This window comes from Sus scrofa, chromosome 8, assembly GCF_000003025.6.
Source record: "Sus scrofa isolate TJ Tabasco breed Duroc chromosome 8, Sscrofa11.1, whole genome shotgun sequence".
NCBI classification, from domain to species: domain Eukaryota; kingdom Metazoa; phylum Chordata; class Mammalia; order Artiodactyla; family Suidae; genus Sus; species Sus scrofa.
The window spans coordinates 50529944-50547470 of NC_010450.4; the positions used below are offsets into that span (position 1 = coordinate 50529944).

At 34.9% G+C, this 17527-nt stretch overlaps 1 protein-coding gene across 4 annotated transcripts in view; it reads right to left on the reverse strand.

Moving 5' to 3' along the window:
• Positions 1-17527, reverse strand: part of FSTL5 (follistatin like 5) — a 788662-nt gene that overhangs the window by 265672 nt on the left and 505463 nt on the right. The gene's annotated exons all lie outside the window — the stretch shown is intronic.

The window sequence follows — 17527 nt, forward strand, 5'->3', positions numbered from 1 at the left end:
AGCAGAATAAAATGCACCAAAAATAGACACCAAAACCAGTCATTGACCCCTTGCACACAAACACACACAAAACTAGAGGCCAGTATTCCTGATGATCATAGGTCCAAAAATCCTCAACAAAATATTAAGAATCTGATGTCAGCATATGTTAAAAAGATGATACAGCATGATTGAAAGGGAAGTATTCCAGGGATGCAAGAATAGTTCAACATCCACAAACGATTTAATGCAATAAACCACATTAAAAAATTATAAATCATCTCATTAGGTACAGAAAAAGCATTTGACAAAATTCAATATCACTCTCAACAAAGTGGGAATATAGGGACTGGAACTCCACATAATAAAGTTTATGTCTGAAAAGCCTACGGTTAATATCATACTCAATGGTAAGAAGCTGAAAGCTTTTCTTCAAAGATCCAGAACAAGATCCAGATAACCACTAATGTCATTTTTTTCAACAAGGTAGTTGTAGTTCTAGGCAGAGCAATCAAGAAAAATAAAAGTTATCCAAATTGGAAAGAAAGAAGTAAAACTGTTACTATTTGCAGGTGACATACTATTACACCTAGAAAACATAAAAACTCAATTAAAAAAATTTAGAACCAATAAAACAAAATCAATATGCAAAAATCTATTGCATATCTATATATTAATAAAGAGCTGGCAGAAAGATAAATTAAGAAAATCTGAATTACAATGGCATCAAAAAGAAAACAAAAGCTAGGAATATATTTAGCCACGGCAATGAAAGACCTGCACAATGAAAATTATGACATTAATTAAAGAAATTGAAGAAAGCACAAATCAATGGAAACATAGTCCATGCTCATGGATTGGAAGAAACAATATTTTTGAAATGTCGGTACTACCCAAGGAAATTTATAGATGTAATGAAATCCCTATAAAGACACCCATAGTGTTTTTTCACAGAAATAGAACATGCAATCCTAAAAGTTATATGTGACCACAAAGACCCTAAATAGCCAAAGCAATGTGGAGGAAGAAGAACAAATCTGGAGGCATTATACTCTCTCATTTCAAACTATACAACAAAGCTATAGTAACCAAGACAATATGACCTTGGTATAAAAACAGATATATAGCTCAATGAAACTAAATAAAGAGTCCAGAAATAAACTAACATATATACTGTCAATTTATGACAAAGGAGCCAAGAAGATGCAATGGGAACGGGACAGTCTCTTTAATAAATTATGTTAGGAAAATTGGACAGCTACATACAAAAGAGTGAAACTGGACCACTATCTTCCACTATATGCAAAAATTAACCCAGAATGGATTAAAGACTTGGATGTGAGACTTGAAACCATACTATTCCTAAAAGAAAACATAGACAATAAACTCCTCCTTGTCATAGGTCTTGGCAATGATTTTCTGGATCTGACACTAAATGAAGAAGCAATATAAGCAAATGCAAAGTAAATATTTAAAAATTTAAAAGAAAGGCAACAGGGAAAATAACTTAAGAAGAATCTTATTAAACCCATTGACTTCTTTTCTCCATTGCTACCTTAGCCTTTGATGTAAATACCACTCAAAATAAAAATATACACATCCTTCCATATTGCCATCCATTCTCAGAAAAAAAAAAAAGAAAGAAAATTGGTCCAAGCTCAACAACAAGCAGTGCAACCTGATCCAGCAGCATCTTTTGGATAGTCTCAAGCCATACTGAGGGCAGGAACCTGTTGTCAAATAGGTGTTATCGTTCCCAAGTGCTCCCTAGTAAGCTTGTTCGATGGGCATATCATAAAAAGTAGCTAATGACTAATTTAAGATCTCAGGTCTGCAACATTCATAAAGATGATCTGGAAAAATGTAACAAGAACAGTAGATGTTCACGAGGTGCAAAGGGGGGCTGTTTAACATTTCAGACAGGATGAGCCCATTCTGTTTTACAGAGGCACGTCTTGGATCTTGTTTCTGGGAGAACTCTTCTTGACTTGAGCATCCAGTGCAGTTGCTCAGCTTCTGGAACCTCACAGGGAATTAGACGCCCTCGCTCCCATCTGTCAATCTTCTGCCTCAGCATCAGAAATCAGCTTTATAATCTGCTTTGATTCAATTGAGATATCATTTCAAGATTAACATGAATAGATTTTAATGCAACAAAACAAGATTATAGATAGGGAGGGGTACTTCATAAACATTTCAGTTTATTAAATAGATAAGCATCTAATCACTTAAATAACAAGTTAAAAGTATACAAATTGATATACGCATATTTAATTGCATATTATTAATAAAATAATAGCACAGAGAGTTTAAAATTTTGTGGAAATATTTTACTAGTATTATTGTCTTCATGAGAATTTAATAAAGCAATACAAGTTTCATTTTTTAATTTGGTCCATAAAGAGTGTCATATCATAGCCCCTAACTGCAGATTTGCTAGTATTTCATTTACTTCAGAAATAGTAATAATAATGAACACACAGAGAGCAGTAATTTGTGAGTACTGCTTAATTATCAATTTGATATTAAATAAATGAGACATTAAGCTCACCATTTTGTTAAAATAACAACCCTGGAACATACTGAGATCCTTAACTAATCCCTCTTATGCTCAAAGAAACAAATCTCAGTAATTAGCACAGTTAAAAAGAAAGTCTTTTAATGTAATCCATAAATTTTTTTCTTTATCAAAATTCTAATTTGGTAGTTTTAAGAAGCAGGGATTTGCTATATTATAATGAAAGCTTAAACTTCCGTGTGGTTATTTCCTGAGAAGTACAAATATTAAAATTCTGGAGAGACAGTTTCCCTCGTGGCTCAGTGGTAATGAATCCAACTAGTATCCATGAGGATGCAGGTTCCATTCCTGGACTCTCTCAGTGGGTTAAAGATCTGGCATTGCTGTGAGCTATGGTGTAGGTCAAAGATGCAGCTCAGCTCCCACATTGCTGTGGCTGTGGCATAGGCCAGCAGCTGGAACTCCAATTTGACCTCTAGCCTGGGAACTTCCATATGCCACCAACGTAGCCTTAAAAAAAAAAAAAAAAAAAAAAAAATTCTAGAGTGACAAAAAAATAATAGCAATGCAGTTTTCTCACAGAAATCATGTTGTGTAATTAGATTTTAATACATTTCTAAGAAAGGCTTATCTAAAAGTGTGTTCAAGGAAAAATTAAAAAACAACAAAAAGCTGGAAGGGAGGCTTCATGTGGTTGTAGAGGAAGATCTTGAGATCTTGAACTTGCCTCCTTGCAAGAGCACTCCAAATCTACAACAAAATATGGAATAATTTCCTTTGAAAGAGACTTGAAATCTGGGTGAACAAATCTTCTACCGCAAAGAATAAAAGAACATCACTGGGAAGTTTAATAGAGGCAGAGATAAGAGCCAGCCAAGGAAAAATCCAGCTACGGCAATTGGCAATCTACAATTGGGAGAGGTCACAAAAGTGTGGATTTTTTATCTGAGCAGCAAGGAATTCAAGCTCCCAATCAGGCACCTTGACCTCTAGAATCTGTACAGGAGAGACGAGCCTCCCAAACACCTGGATTTGAAAATAGAAGAGGAATAAACCCTGGAAAACCATAGAACTGTAGGGAATTATGAAACACTCTCTCTCTCTCTCTTTTTTTCTTTTGGCCACCCTTGGCATATGGATTCTTACACCAGGAATCAGATGTGTGCCAGCCACAGTTATGACCTAAGCTGCAGCAGCAATGCCAGATCCTTAACACACTCTGCCTGGCTGGGGTTTGAACCTGTGTCCCAGCACACCCAAGATGACTATGATCCTATTTTGCCACAGGAGGAACTCAAAAAGCACTCTTTAAGACCAGTGCACCTCCTCACTTGGCCTGAAAATGAGCACAAACACACCAGAGTGAAAAGTGTGTGGACCACAGGTGAGGGTTAGACATGTGGGCTCAGGGAAATGCAACAAAGGCAACAATGAACCAGTCTTGGTAGTTTCTAAGGTCTTTCAAGTTTTGCTTTCACCATTATTACTGCTACTAGTGATACTATAAATTACAAAATAAATCATTGAAAATATAGAGAGAGAATTTTATAATTATACAAGTCAAGTTGACACCAAAGAGGGGTCTATCATTGCATTTTATCAACAGAAAAAAGAATGCATTTATCAGAGCTACTGAGAGATTTTCACAATAAGCTGCAAACCTAGTGGAAGGGGGAGAAAACTTTCAAGGTGATGAAAAGTGAGAAATGGGAAAACAGCAGTACAGGACAAGATTTAATTTAGATAAATATGAGGAATAACAGAAGAAAGAAACAAATTGAAGAGTAATGGTTACAGAATATTGTTTGGAGATTAACTATTCATTGTTATGGGAGAGAATTTTGCTTCATGACAGTGAAGTAAAAACTAAATAAAATACAAGCTGTAGTATATAAAGGAGACCATTACCTTTTGATCCATACACTCAAAGTCAATTTGTAGCAAACCATAAAACTTTTTAGACATCAATAATAATTTTATAACTAAAAATTTTAGACACTAAATATGTGCTAGATATTGTACTATAGTTTTTTTATCTTAGTATTGAACAGCCAAATAAATACTGAGGCAAGTGTTATTAGAGGCTCAATAAATATTTAAGTTTGTACAGTTATAAGGGGAACAAGGGTGACATAAAATTTGAAAACCTGGAGCATAAAACTTAAGAGAAAGTTAAAGGGAGCATACAAAGATATTGAATAATAATATAGGTGTTTCCATCGTGGTTCAACAGATTAAGAACCTGACACAATGTCTGTGAGGATGTGGGTTCGATCCCAGGCCTACCTCAGTGGGTTAAGAATCTGGTGTAGCTGGGGCTGTGCTCTGATTCCACCCCTAGACTAGGAACTTCCATATGCCACAAGTGTGGTCATAAAAAGAAAAATTTTAAATATATATACATAGGTTTCAGTAAAAGACAATTTTCACAATAATTTATAACATTCAGTAAATATGTACGATGGCTTCATGCTGTTTTCCATGATTTATTAGGTTTTATTCATTTAATCCTCCAAAATCATGTGAGTTAGAATGATTATTCCATTTTATAGTTAGAAACACTGGAACAGCGAACAACTGTGAAAATTTCTTAAGGACATTTGACTGTTAAGTGGAAGATCTGGGATTGGAATACAACACTCCCCACCCCCAGCTCCAGCAATGGGGGCTAGTTATCATGATACTGCACTGGTCTAGGGTTGGAAAGGAAGATGGGAGCCAATGCACTGCAGAATTCAGTGTAGAAATAAACAGCCCCAAATGGGGATTCCTGAAAATGTATTGGGCCTAGCACATTTTATGATTAATAACTTATTAAATATGTAGAAACTTACCTAAGTGAATTAAAAATATTTGGAATGAATGTTTTCTCACTGAGAAAATGAAAATAATAAACCTTCCTTCATAGACAATATATATTATGCACAAACAATGTGCTGGAAAAAACGTATGTTAAGTACATTTTTAAGATGGACCAAGATGGTCCCATCCTCCCAGAATTTACACTTCAATAGGCATGAAATAATATTATACCAAGGCCCAAATGGAGACACTTTTAATTGTATTCTTCCAGTTAGTTTTTTTTTATTAGTCTATTTTTTATTTCTTTACTTTTTTTTCTTTTTAAGGCCAATACCTAAGGCAGGTGGAAGTTCCCAGGCTGGGGGTCGAATTGGAGTTGCAGCTGTCAGCTTATGTCACAGCTATAGAAACACCAGATCTGAGCCACATCTGCGACCTACACCATAGCTTTCAGCAATGCCAGATCCTTAACCCACTGAACTAGGCCAGAAATTGAGCCTGCATCCTTATGGATACTAGTCAGGTTCTTAACCTGCTGAGCAACTGTAGGAACTCCTCTTCCAGTTAGCTTTGAATCAAAATGTAATTTATACGATATGAAGTTAAATCTACTGTTTTATCAAGGATAACTGAAAGATGCAATTCTAGTATGTATTATGTCAATCCCAACCATATAAAATAAATAGGTAAAAATGACCTGCAATGTAGCACAGAGACATCTACTCAATAAAGTATAACAAGCTATGTGGGCAGAACCCTGGACAGGAATCAATATATGTATATGTATAACTGATTCACTTTGCTGTACACTTGAAACTAACACAACTTTCTAAGTCAGCTATAAGCCCGTAAAATTTTTTTAAAAAGGTGTACAAAGAAAACCATGACTCAAAAAGATACATGTACTCCAATGTTCACTGCAGCACTATATAAAATAGCCAAGACATGGAAACCACCTAAATGTCCCTTGACAGAGGAGTGGATAAAGAACATGTGGTACATATACACTATGGACTATTACTCAGCCATTAACAGGAAAGAAATAATGGCATTTGCAAGCAACATGGATGGACCTAGAAATTATCATGCTAAGTGAAGTTAGACAATGAGACACCAACCACATATGCCATCGCTTACATGTGGAATCTAAAAACAGTTCATAGTGAACTTCTTTGCAGAACATACACTGACTCACAGACTTTGAAAAACCTTCCAAAGGAGACCGGTTGGGGATGAGGAGTTGGGCTGGGGGTTTCAGATGGAAATGCTATAAAATTGGGTGGTGATGATTGTTATACAAGTATAAATGTAGTAAAATTTATTGAGTTAAAACCAAACCACACCAAACAAAACAAAATAGATGTAACTCTAATTTAAAATTTCTTTACAGATAATATTTTTCATGTACGAAGAAAATACTTGTGTTAAAAGTGAATATTATTCAGATTTCAGTACAAGAATGGAGAGTTTTGAGATGTGAATGAAATAGTTGTGAGCACGATGAAGTTAGATGCAATGTTATACTTTGTACTTGTCACATCACAAGCTCAGCTCTGATTCCACTTAATGGGATTAACATTTGAACCACCCACCCATCCTGAATGGAGAGCTTGCCAATTCTAAGCTGTTCTAATACATATTTTCTTATTCCTTCAACACTATCATCTCCTTTAGAGCTTTAAGTCAGCTAAGGTTTACCAGAAGACTCACTATTTGCTCTCCTTGATGAAGGACTACTTTAAAACTGTAACTGTTCTGGTTTGTTTGTTTTGTTTTCATCTCTCTCTGTTTCTGTCATCTTCACTTGGGAGGCCAAGGATGTGGTACAAACATTCACATCCCAAAGGGTAGGACTTATGCCAACTTTCTTAGAGATTAGAGTTTGTTTTGATTCCAGATGTTTTATTTTGCCTTTCCATAAGTAAGCAAAATATTTAGAGTAATAATTATTATTGTGTATATTTTCAAATATATCTCTGTATTTCTAAGCTTCCCCAGAAGAAAATGTCTGGAAAAGCAGGTATTTTGTCAAACAAGAAATTTTAAAAAGACTAGGTAAAAATTGTAAGTAGGACACTAACAGTGGCATTAAGAGATCTTGAAAAGTATGAGGCACTGAAGGATTGAGAATAACAAGATTCAAAAAAATTCCATGTTCCTAATCTATCCTGTATGCAAATCCCTCCGGCATTAAAGAAAAACAGATTAAATCATTCAGTTCAGTGAAGTGTAGCACTGCAAATGGTAATAGTATGTAGATGCCATCCAAAAATCAAACAATTACAGAGTTAAAGCAGAAATTTCATTATGAGAGAGTAACTATGGAAATCAATTAATGAAGCGGCTAATTCCAGCCCTGGGTCATGTGAATTAAGTAAAAACATCCTCTGTGTGTTTTTGTGTACGTGTGTCCATGAGTTGAAAATGATTTTCCTAAAACAGAAATGACTCTACTAAATGTGTAAACACTGTATTGCAAACACTTTAGGATGCCATTGCTTTTTTAAATTTATGCTTTATAAAAGTAAAAACTGCAACAACAAAAAACTTCATCATAGAAAATATGATAAATATCAACTCTAATGAAACAATCTAGTATATTTGTGAATTTCAAGCATTTTATATTTATTTTCCATTCTCGTAACCAGGTGTATCCTAAACAAATCTCATAACTAGTATCACATTGGCACTGACCAATCAGAAGAGGTAGCACAGGTGATTCTGGGATTGTTCATGTCAGATGAATATCAGCCCTGATGATGATCAGAATTTGCACAAGCATTGAAATCTTATTATAATCATCATTCTAAAATGACTACACGATACTGGATGGAGTAGATATCATTAATTACTCTTCTTTAGTGTAACAAACACAATACAATGATATGCATGTTCATGATTATAGATTTTCCACTCATTTTATATTATCTTGCCCTAATTTCAAAAAAGGAATTAAAAGGTGAAAATTAAAGATATGTCTTAAAATTCTTGGTACATTTTCGTTTGCTTTAGAAAAGAAAAATGAATTGTCCAAAGATTATGTGTGTGTGTGTGTGTGTGTGTGTGTGTGTATGCATATAAATCTATGACTGCTTCTACACTTTCATGATATAACATATTAAACATACTTAGTATGCAATTTTGTAATACTTGGGGCAAAAACAGAGAAAACCTGTAAATATAGTAAAGGCCATCCATAATTTCATGCACAAAAAAAATAATTATATAGTAAGATCTAAAATTTCTAAATACGTGTGTATGTATGCACATGTGTATATATGTTAAACATATAAACATATGTATATATTTTAACATAAAACATTACAAGAGTAATGGTGTATCTATAGATTTGTATCCTTTTTCTCAATGTTAGACATCTTTTATACCATTATCCATATTTCTCTGTTCTTTTTAGTAATTACACTGTTTTACATTAAGCAGATATAAAATATTTATAATTTATTTAATCAATCTTATCGGTTTAGTATGAGTCCTTTCCAACTCTATTGCAATTTATACTAAATTGTATTTTGTGTACACTAGACCCTCTTTTTTAACAAATTGATTATTTTTAGGATAAGTCCTTAAAAGTAGAATATAAGAAACAAATTTTGTGACAAATTTAAAATTTTCATTTGTATTTGATATTTGAGCTGTTGAAATGAATACTAATTTTCAACCTAATAAATTAGGCTAAGAATACCTGTTGCTCTGGTCCCTATCAATGTTACATATTATCACTAAACAACACATACATACACATGTACACCTTGACAATTAAAGAAGTGAAAAATTGTGCCTGGATTTAATTTTTTTGTTTGTTTTTGTTTTTTTTTAGGGCCACACCTGCAGCATATGGAAGTTCCTTGGCTAGGGGTTAAATCAGAGCTACAGATGCTGGCCTAAGCCACAGCCATAGCCATGTAGGATCCTAGCCACATTTGTGACCACATGGCTATGCTGCATCCTTAACCTGCTGAGCGAGGCCAGGGATCTAATTCGCGTCCTCATGGATACTAGTCTGGTTGCTTACTGCTGAGGCACGATGGGAACTCCAGGATTTAATTTTTATGGTCATAATTATTTATAATGATGAAAGATTTGAAGAAAATTAAATGCACAATGACATGGTAATAGTAAAATAAATATATATTACATTCATGATGGTCTAGTACAATATTTAAAATGTATTTACCTTCCACACATATAACAAATTTTTTATGGCAATTTATGTTATGAAGTCATATTTAATTACATGTGTAATTTACCAAATACTCTTCAGTATTTATTCCACTGGTGTTCTTTGTACGCAAAGCTTTACAACCTGTGATTAAAATATATTTATTATTTTCTATTAGTTTACTTCTTTCATTTGATCTTTCAGAACCATTACATTAAAGTGTCACTAAGATATGATATTTTCAAATAGCTAATCACTGAAAGTTTGATATCACTTTAAATAGTGTAAGCACTGAAGGTTTTATTCTCTTTCAGGCATGGGAGAGAAATATAGAATTGGCAGCTTGATGATATCACTGGAAAGCTAGGATTCTTCTTTCTCCTTCCCTCCTTCCTTTTTCCACCTTCAAAGCTACCTCGTGATACAAAGTCACTATTAGACAGTCTTAACATTCTACACAGACTGAAAGGAAGGGAGTGGAAAGAGAAAAATGAGCCTTTCTGGAAATTTCATATCCAGCCTTCATTATATTTATACAAGGCAATCATATTTGGATTGGTATTGGAATGCATGAGATGAATTAACTAGCCCATTCTACTATTTTAATTCGTTTTTCTTTTTTTGCATAACAAACTACCTTAAAACCTAGTGACTTAAAGAGACAAGCATTGTGTTCTTCATGATTCTGTAGGTCACTCTCTAGCTTCAACTCTGCTAGTTGATTATTTTCTTCCATGCCACTTGCTTTGTTGTATTTCAGTGGCCAGCGAACTAGACTGGGAGGTGCAGGGAGTCTTTGCTCATGGCTCTTCCTCATGGCCAACCTTTCTTCTTGGCCTTGGGCTGCCCTACAGCAGTGATGGCTGAGTACCTGGATTCCTTACAGGGCACTTAGTTTGCCATTTTCCCTTTATCACATATTTCGGAAAAAAAAAAAAAAAGTATGACTTCTTACTGACAAACATATTCTCTTTTATTTTGGTCCTTTTTTTTTTTTTTTTTTTTTTTTTTAAATAGGGCCTCACCTGTGCCACATGGAGGTTCCCAGGCTGGGGTTCAAATCAGAGCTCTAGCCTCCAGCCTACACCAAAGCCACAGCAATGCAGATCCTTAAACCCCTGAGCAAGGCCAGGGATCAAACCTGCATCCTCATGGATACTGGTCAGATTTGTTACTGCTGAGCCACAATGGCAACTCCAACAGACATATTCTTATATGCTTAACAATTCTACATAGTTTTTCCTTATACAGCTGATACATTGTTATGGGTAAGTTAATAGGAACATTTAATGATACTGTTGACACAGGGAAGGTCATATTTCTTTCACTGTATTTTATAAACGTGTATTGCTGGAATCTAGAGTGGTGTTGCTTGCATATTCCTCTGAGCCCCAAAGCCTTCTCAATTATAATGCTTTTTAATTGAGATCTTTGTGTTTTTTAGATATGCAATTCCATCATTTGCACATAATAATTAACTTTTTCTATCCTTGCTTCTGACTGATTTTATTAGTCCTATTATGGTCAGTAAATTTCAAAGTAAACAAATTACGTGAACTCATGAACAACTTCATTTCATGCAGTGCCGGTTTTTGTTGGGAGGCATTTATGCCATTAGACACAGCCACATATATATTCTGTACATACGCTATTCTTTTAAGTATTTTGTAAATTAACACTGAAGATTTAGGGAGCAAGTATTTTGAGTAGAAAAAAAAGTTTGCTTGAGAATGCCCTCTTCACTTTCTTGGGGTAGGACAGACTTTTATTTTTCCAGTCCTAATAAACTTCCCGTTGAATAAACTCTAGAAGAATAATTTTTTATTCACGACAAGGTAAGTTTTGTTTAATTTTGTGGGAAGGTCTTTCACTCCTCATGCAGCACACTCTAGGACAAGGCAGTAGGCACATGTAATCACTACACACTGAAACATGGTGAGTTTGGCTTGTAAATACATACCATATTATAGGGAATACAAAAAACCAAAAGAGCTTATTAACAATCATCATATGAATCTATACATTAAAATTGTTTTGATGTGTTAAGTAAAACATATCTCAAATTAAATCCCAAATGTTTTCTTTTCTTTCTTTCTTTTTTTTTTTGTCTTTTGTCTTTTGTCTTTTGAGGGCCGCACTCACAGCGTATGGTGGTTCCCAGGCTGGGGATCTAATTGGAGCTGTTGCTGCTGGCCTATGCCAGAGCCACAGTAATACCAGATCTGAGCCGCATCTGTAGCCTACACCACAGCTCATGGCAATGCCAGGTCCTTAACCCACTGATCGAGGCCAGGGATTGAATCTGCAACCTCATGGTTCCTAGTTGGATTTGTTAAGTTCATTATATGAGTGTAGAGTAATAGAATAAAGGTTTCAGTGATCGCACATGACAAGGAATATAATCATTGCAAAAATAAAAATAAAAAAGCTTACAAAGATAACTAAGCAAATGGACAACTTGCAGCCCTCAACAAGTAACATCAGCAATCTCTGGTAGGGAAGGTCATTTGGCTTCCAGAGTTAACATATTATAATATTAAAAATGTCCCTTATACAGATAACTTAATATTAATTTGAAGAATACATCCTATTCTTTTTCTCATTTTTTGGCTGCCGCATGAGGGAGTTCCCAGGCCTGGAATCAAACCTGCACAATGGCTGTATCTTGAGCCATGGCAGTGACAATACCAAATCCTTAACCTTCTGAGTCACGAGGGAACTCTGATTTTTGGTATAATCTGATTGCATAATCAAACAAATTATTTATATGATATTAGCTTCTACTTATTTAAAAGCTTTCTCTTGGAATATGTATTCTGGAAAAATAAGAAATCAGTAAGAGATACAGTAAATTCTAAAATAATGTATGGTATAAATGACTGTAATAGTGAATTAGAAAGTAAAAATTTATTTTATTTTATTGATATACTTTTGAGGCTTTAGAGTAGAACAGAAATAGAAAACAATATTAACTTTTTTTTTTTTTTTTTTTTTGTCTTTTTTGTTGTTGTTGTTGTTGTTGTTGTTGCTATTTCTTGGGCCGCACCCGCGGCATATGGAGGTTCCCAGGCTAGGGGTCTAATTGGAGCTGTAGCCACCGGCCTACGCCAGAGCCACAGCAACGCGGGATCCGAGCCGCGTCTGCGACCTACACCACAGCTCACGGCAACGCCGGATCGTTAACCCACTGAGGAAGGGCAGGGACCGAATCCGCAACCTCATGGTTCCCAGTCGGATTCGTTAACCACTGCGCCACAACGGGAACTCCAATATTAACTTTTTGATGGCAATAATAATGACATTATAGTAAAGATCTTTCAATGGTACTTATTTCAAAAACATTTAATATCCCAAGTCATACACTTTTTAGAATATATAAATAAATTATAATTATGTGGTTATTTTAAGAACATTAGAATAACAGTATAAATACAAAACCTAGCTCAAAATGGTTTCAACAAAATTGTGAATAAGTGGTTTGTGCAAGGCCCTTCTGGACTAGGTCTAGTCTGGCTTTAGATGTTGCTTGTTCTAAGGTCCCAAACCATGCTATCAAACCAGGTTTATTCCATGCTAGGGCTCTGTTTCTCTCTATTATCTGCATTATCAGGCCATATCAGTAGCTCCAGGGTAATATTATTAGTGTTCTTAGTGCTAGAGGATTAATCAGAATAGTAACACCTGCCTTTTTTCCCAAAGGTGCAAAATAAATCACCAAAGACAAAAATAAAAACAAAAACAAAAACAAACCTCATGCACCACTGGCCCTTAGTTAGCCATGTCCCCATCATTGTGGAAGAAGAATGGCCAGACCTGAGTCGTTACACGTCCTAGAGACTGAGCATGGGTGAAAGGGCAGTTCCCTGGAACAGCAGTTCTGCTTGTCTAAGAATTCACAGCCACATCTCTCACTAGCTCAGTTAGGAATTCTAAAGGTGAGACCTACAGATCTGATTTTTTAACAAGCTGTCCAGGTGATTCTGTTGTCTGCTCAAGTTTGAGCACCAGGATCCTAATATAAAATATGGGTTTTGGAACTAGAATACATAGGTGATGGATGGCAAAAGTAACAGATGTCCATAATAATTTATTCAATATAATATTTGTAACACCCAAATATGTGTGTTTGCAGTTTTATTATTAAATGAATAGATTTCTGATTTATCTGATAGATACTTAAATACTGTATTCTTTTACTTTGGTCTTCTACAGAGAAATATTGAACTTTATTTCTACATTATTAGCTTTAAGATAAATTCACACATATTAAAAAATTAAAAAATATGAGATATTTACTTTCTTTCTTTTTGTGTTTTCCTAGTTAATTTTCAAAAACACTGCAAAAAAGGAAGAGAAAAAATTCAAGCAAAACAAAACAAAGGAAAAAATACTGCAAGAAAATCACTTAAGAAATGGGAGCATGTACCCCTACTAACAATATAACCATAACTGGTAAACATCATTGAAAAATATATATAAGGTTCTGGAAATTGTCTTAAGAGCATGGAGCAAATAAAGACATTTATATAGAAAATTTACTAAATTTCAGTATAAACAGAGTCTGTGGCACATGAGTCGAGACCTGCTCCCTCTTCCCTAACCTCATCAAGGTGAAAGCTGGATCTAAGCAGGGGGAAAAAAAAAAAAAGTCACTTCTTTCCTCCCAAGCTATAAGTCTAGAGTTACAGTTTCTTTCTGGGACATAGAGGTTGCCATCCCTTCTCCTTTCCTTCATCTCCATATTATAATATTATAGAGGCTCTTTTCCAGGCAAGTCTTGTTGAGATATCTGGGGTTTCTTCTCTTACCCAGTATCTGCTTGCAGTGGGCAAGAATTCTGAGTTCAGTGACATTCATCCCTACTCATCCATAAGTTGGACACCTCCCCCAAGAAGAGTCAAGGAGAGAAGACCAACGACAATAATCCTTACCCAATTATACCTCTTATTAGAACAGAAGTATCAGGCACAGAAAAATGGGCTGCTGTTCTTACCATCAGTTCCAGAACAGTGACATAGCAATTCTGCCCAGGGGAGAGGCAGTCTATAAGGAAAAAAGATCTCCTTAGCATTCCCTAAGGGGACTGAACAGCATGTTCAAGCCTAAGGCAGCTGCTACAAACAGTGGAGATGTATGTGGTGGAAGGTTAAAGTGAGGTTGGAAGTTCCATGATAATAAGACATGGAGCTGAGACAAGCTAGACATTTAACAGAACTGGAAAAGAAATGGCTAAAAGGAACCATTACAGGACTGGAGCAAACCTCAAAGGATGCATCAAAATTACTCTTGCAAAATTACCTACATTTGATTGGATCAGACTATGGAGCAGTGATTGCTCCAGATTGTTATATCAAACCATAGAACAATCAGATAACAGTTCCTGGGTGAAAGATAACGATTGGATGTAGTATCACTAGATTCAGATCAGTTAAAAGCTGAACAAGGAGGTCAGGAAGAGAGACAAAGAGAGCCTAGGCGCCTCACCGAGGAGGGTCAAGGGTCAAAGTGGGCAGTCAGGTTAACTCCTCTGAGTTGCAGTATCAGAAGCCAAACATTTTTTCTGCAGGGAAAATAGACTTCACATGGCGAAATTACTAAACAAATATGCAAAAAAAGCAAACAACAAGAAGCTCTAGAGTTGGGGAATGAGTATTCAGAGTTGCTAAAATATTTGGTCCAAAATGATCAATTTTGGACTAAAATTGGTCCAAATGATTCCATAAAGTCAGGATTTTCCTAATATCAAAATTAGATGAAAACAATACAAAAATACATATTCATCTTTTATGAATATAGATGCAAAAATTATCAACAAAATATCAGCAAATCCAATTCATCAATAAGGAGGACTGTACATTATGACCAAGTAAGATTGATCTTATGAATCTAAGACTGGTTCAATATCTGAAAATCCATCAATATCACACACAACATCAATAGGATAAAGAACAAAAATAGATGATCATTTGAACAGAGGCAGAAAAACTATTTGACATATTATAAAAACCTTCGTGATAAAAATACTCAATATTAGAGGTTAGAGGGGAAATTCCTAAACCTGACAAAGGATATCTGTGAAAACCCCAAAGCTAACATCATGCTTAATCTGAAAGACTCAAGGCTTTCCTCCTATGATCAAGAAAAGGAAATAGTGGCTTTCAATTCTACTTTGCGATATAGAGAAGATTGAGGTAGATATGATGTGACTACCAATGGGTAAGACATTTCTTTGGGGACTTTAGAAATGTTCTAAAATTGATTGTGGCGTGGTTGCACAGCTTTGTGAATACACACACACACACAAAACCCCACTAAATTTTACACTTAAAACAAGTGAATTAAATTGTAGGTATATGAATTATACATCAGTAAAGTATTTTTAAAACTTAATAAATGTAGGATCAAGACCTGCTGTTATGTAGGAAAAAAAAGTGCTGGTAAACAATCTTAAGTTCATCTGACCATCAGGTTAAATCATTTGAACATAAATTTTAAGTTCATTTGACCATCAGATTAATTTTCCTAGTAGTGGCTCTGTAAGAACCATTCTAGACTTTACAAAAAACAATAAAGGCCTTACCATAGAATTAAATCAAGATTGAAGGGCTTTGAAAATAGGGGTTTTCAAAGTGGTTGCCTGATCTGAAAACACTCAGACAATACGGTTGTTTGCAAATCATACACAGTTGCAGTGTCCTCATGAACAAGTATTCAGTAGTATAATACACAGTTAATTATTCAAGGGAAGAAGTCTGAACTTGTCCTGAACAACTGTATGATTTAAAGGAATACTTCTTTTCTGGTACATTGCTATAATAAAAAATAATTGTACAGAAAATTATGAATAATAACAGTTAAGAATATGAGGGAAAAAATAAAACCCCAAAATATATCTTTCCCAGGCGGTCTTACACAAACAGTTGAAGTGTGAAAGCTCCAAAGAGAGTTTCTTGGACCAAGTGGGTTTCAGCAGTTATGTAAATGAGGTTTCCCGGGTACTTACTTTAAGGGAAAGTTGAGTAATACAAGATCAAATGGGCTTCTTTGCTTTGTGGCATTGCTTTCCAAAGCTAATATTCACCGTAAATCTCAATGTTTTCTTTCACAGAATACCCTTAAGTTATATTAGAGAACACTGGATCAACTACATGAGTGTAAAAATAATGCCTGCCTTGACAAAAGAATGAAAAAGTGATTATCATCTGAAATCCCACAAAAATAGTGATGAAAACATGTGATTATCCATTTAGAATCACAACACACACACACACAACACCCCTGCATCTACCTCCACAGCTGCTTAAAGTTTTCCATTGATTATATTATTCTGTCATGTTTCATGATTCATGATTTAATTTTTCTCCCAATATTATAAAAATAGGCATATTTCATGTAAATATTTTTTTTTGTATACTTTAACTCATTCACTATTGATGGGATTTGGATTCTTCGGCATTTTCTCTACTTAGATTTGGGATTGTTTATTAATGGGTATGAATTTTTTTTTTCAACTTTTAACTTTTTGATCTTTAATGCCAGACTGCTCCCCAGAAATAAGTCCTTTTACACTCCCAGGGAAAACCCTTTTCCCATCCTGTGTGGAAACAGTGTCGGCCCTGTTTTCAAAATATCGTGTTTGTAAGTGCTTAAAATCATCTTGTCATTTCATATTTCCTTTCTTTATTGACTAGTGAGCTGAAGAGCATTTCCCATTGGCTGGTCACTTGCATTCCTACTTTGGAAAATTGCCTTTTTCCCCATAGCATTCTTTGGGAAAAGCTGTTTCAAGACCTTCCCATCCAAAGGGACAACTCAGAGGGAAGAAACAAACTCATTACAGTGTGTGAAATGATCGGAGGTGAACACGTGACACACTTTCTCACACAAAGAGAATGTAAATCAAAACCTCAAATTCTTAGCAATTTACTCAGAACCAGAATATACATAAGAACATTATATTCTGAGAAGAGAACTCCATCTTAATTCTACATTCATTCTCAACTTAATGTTCAGACATAAAACATTGCATAAACAATGTACACAATGAG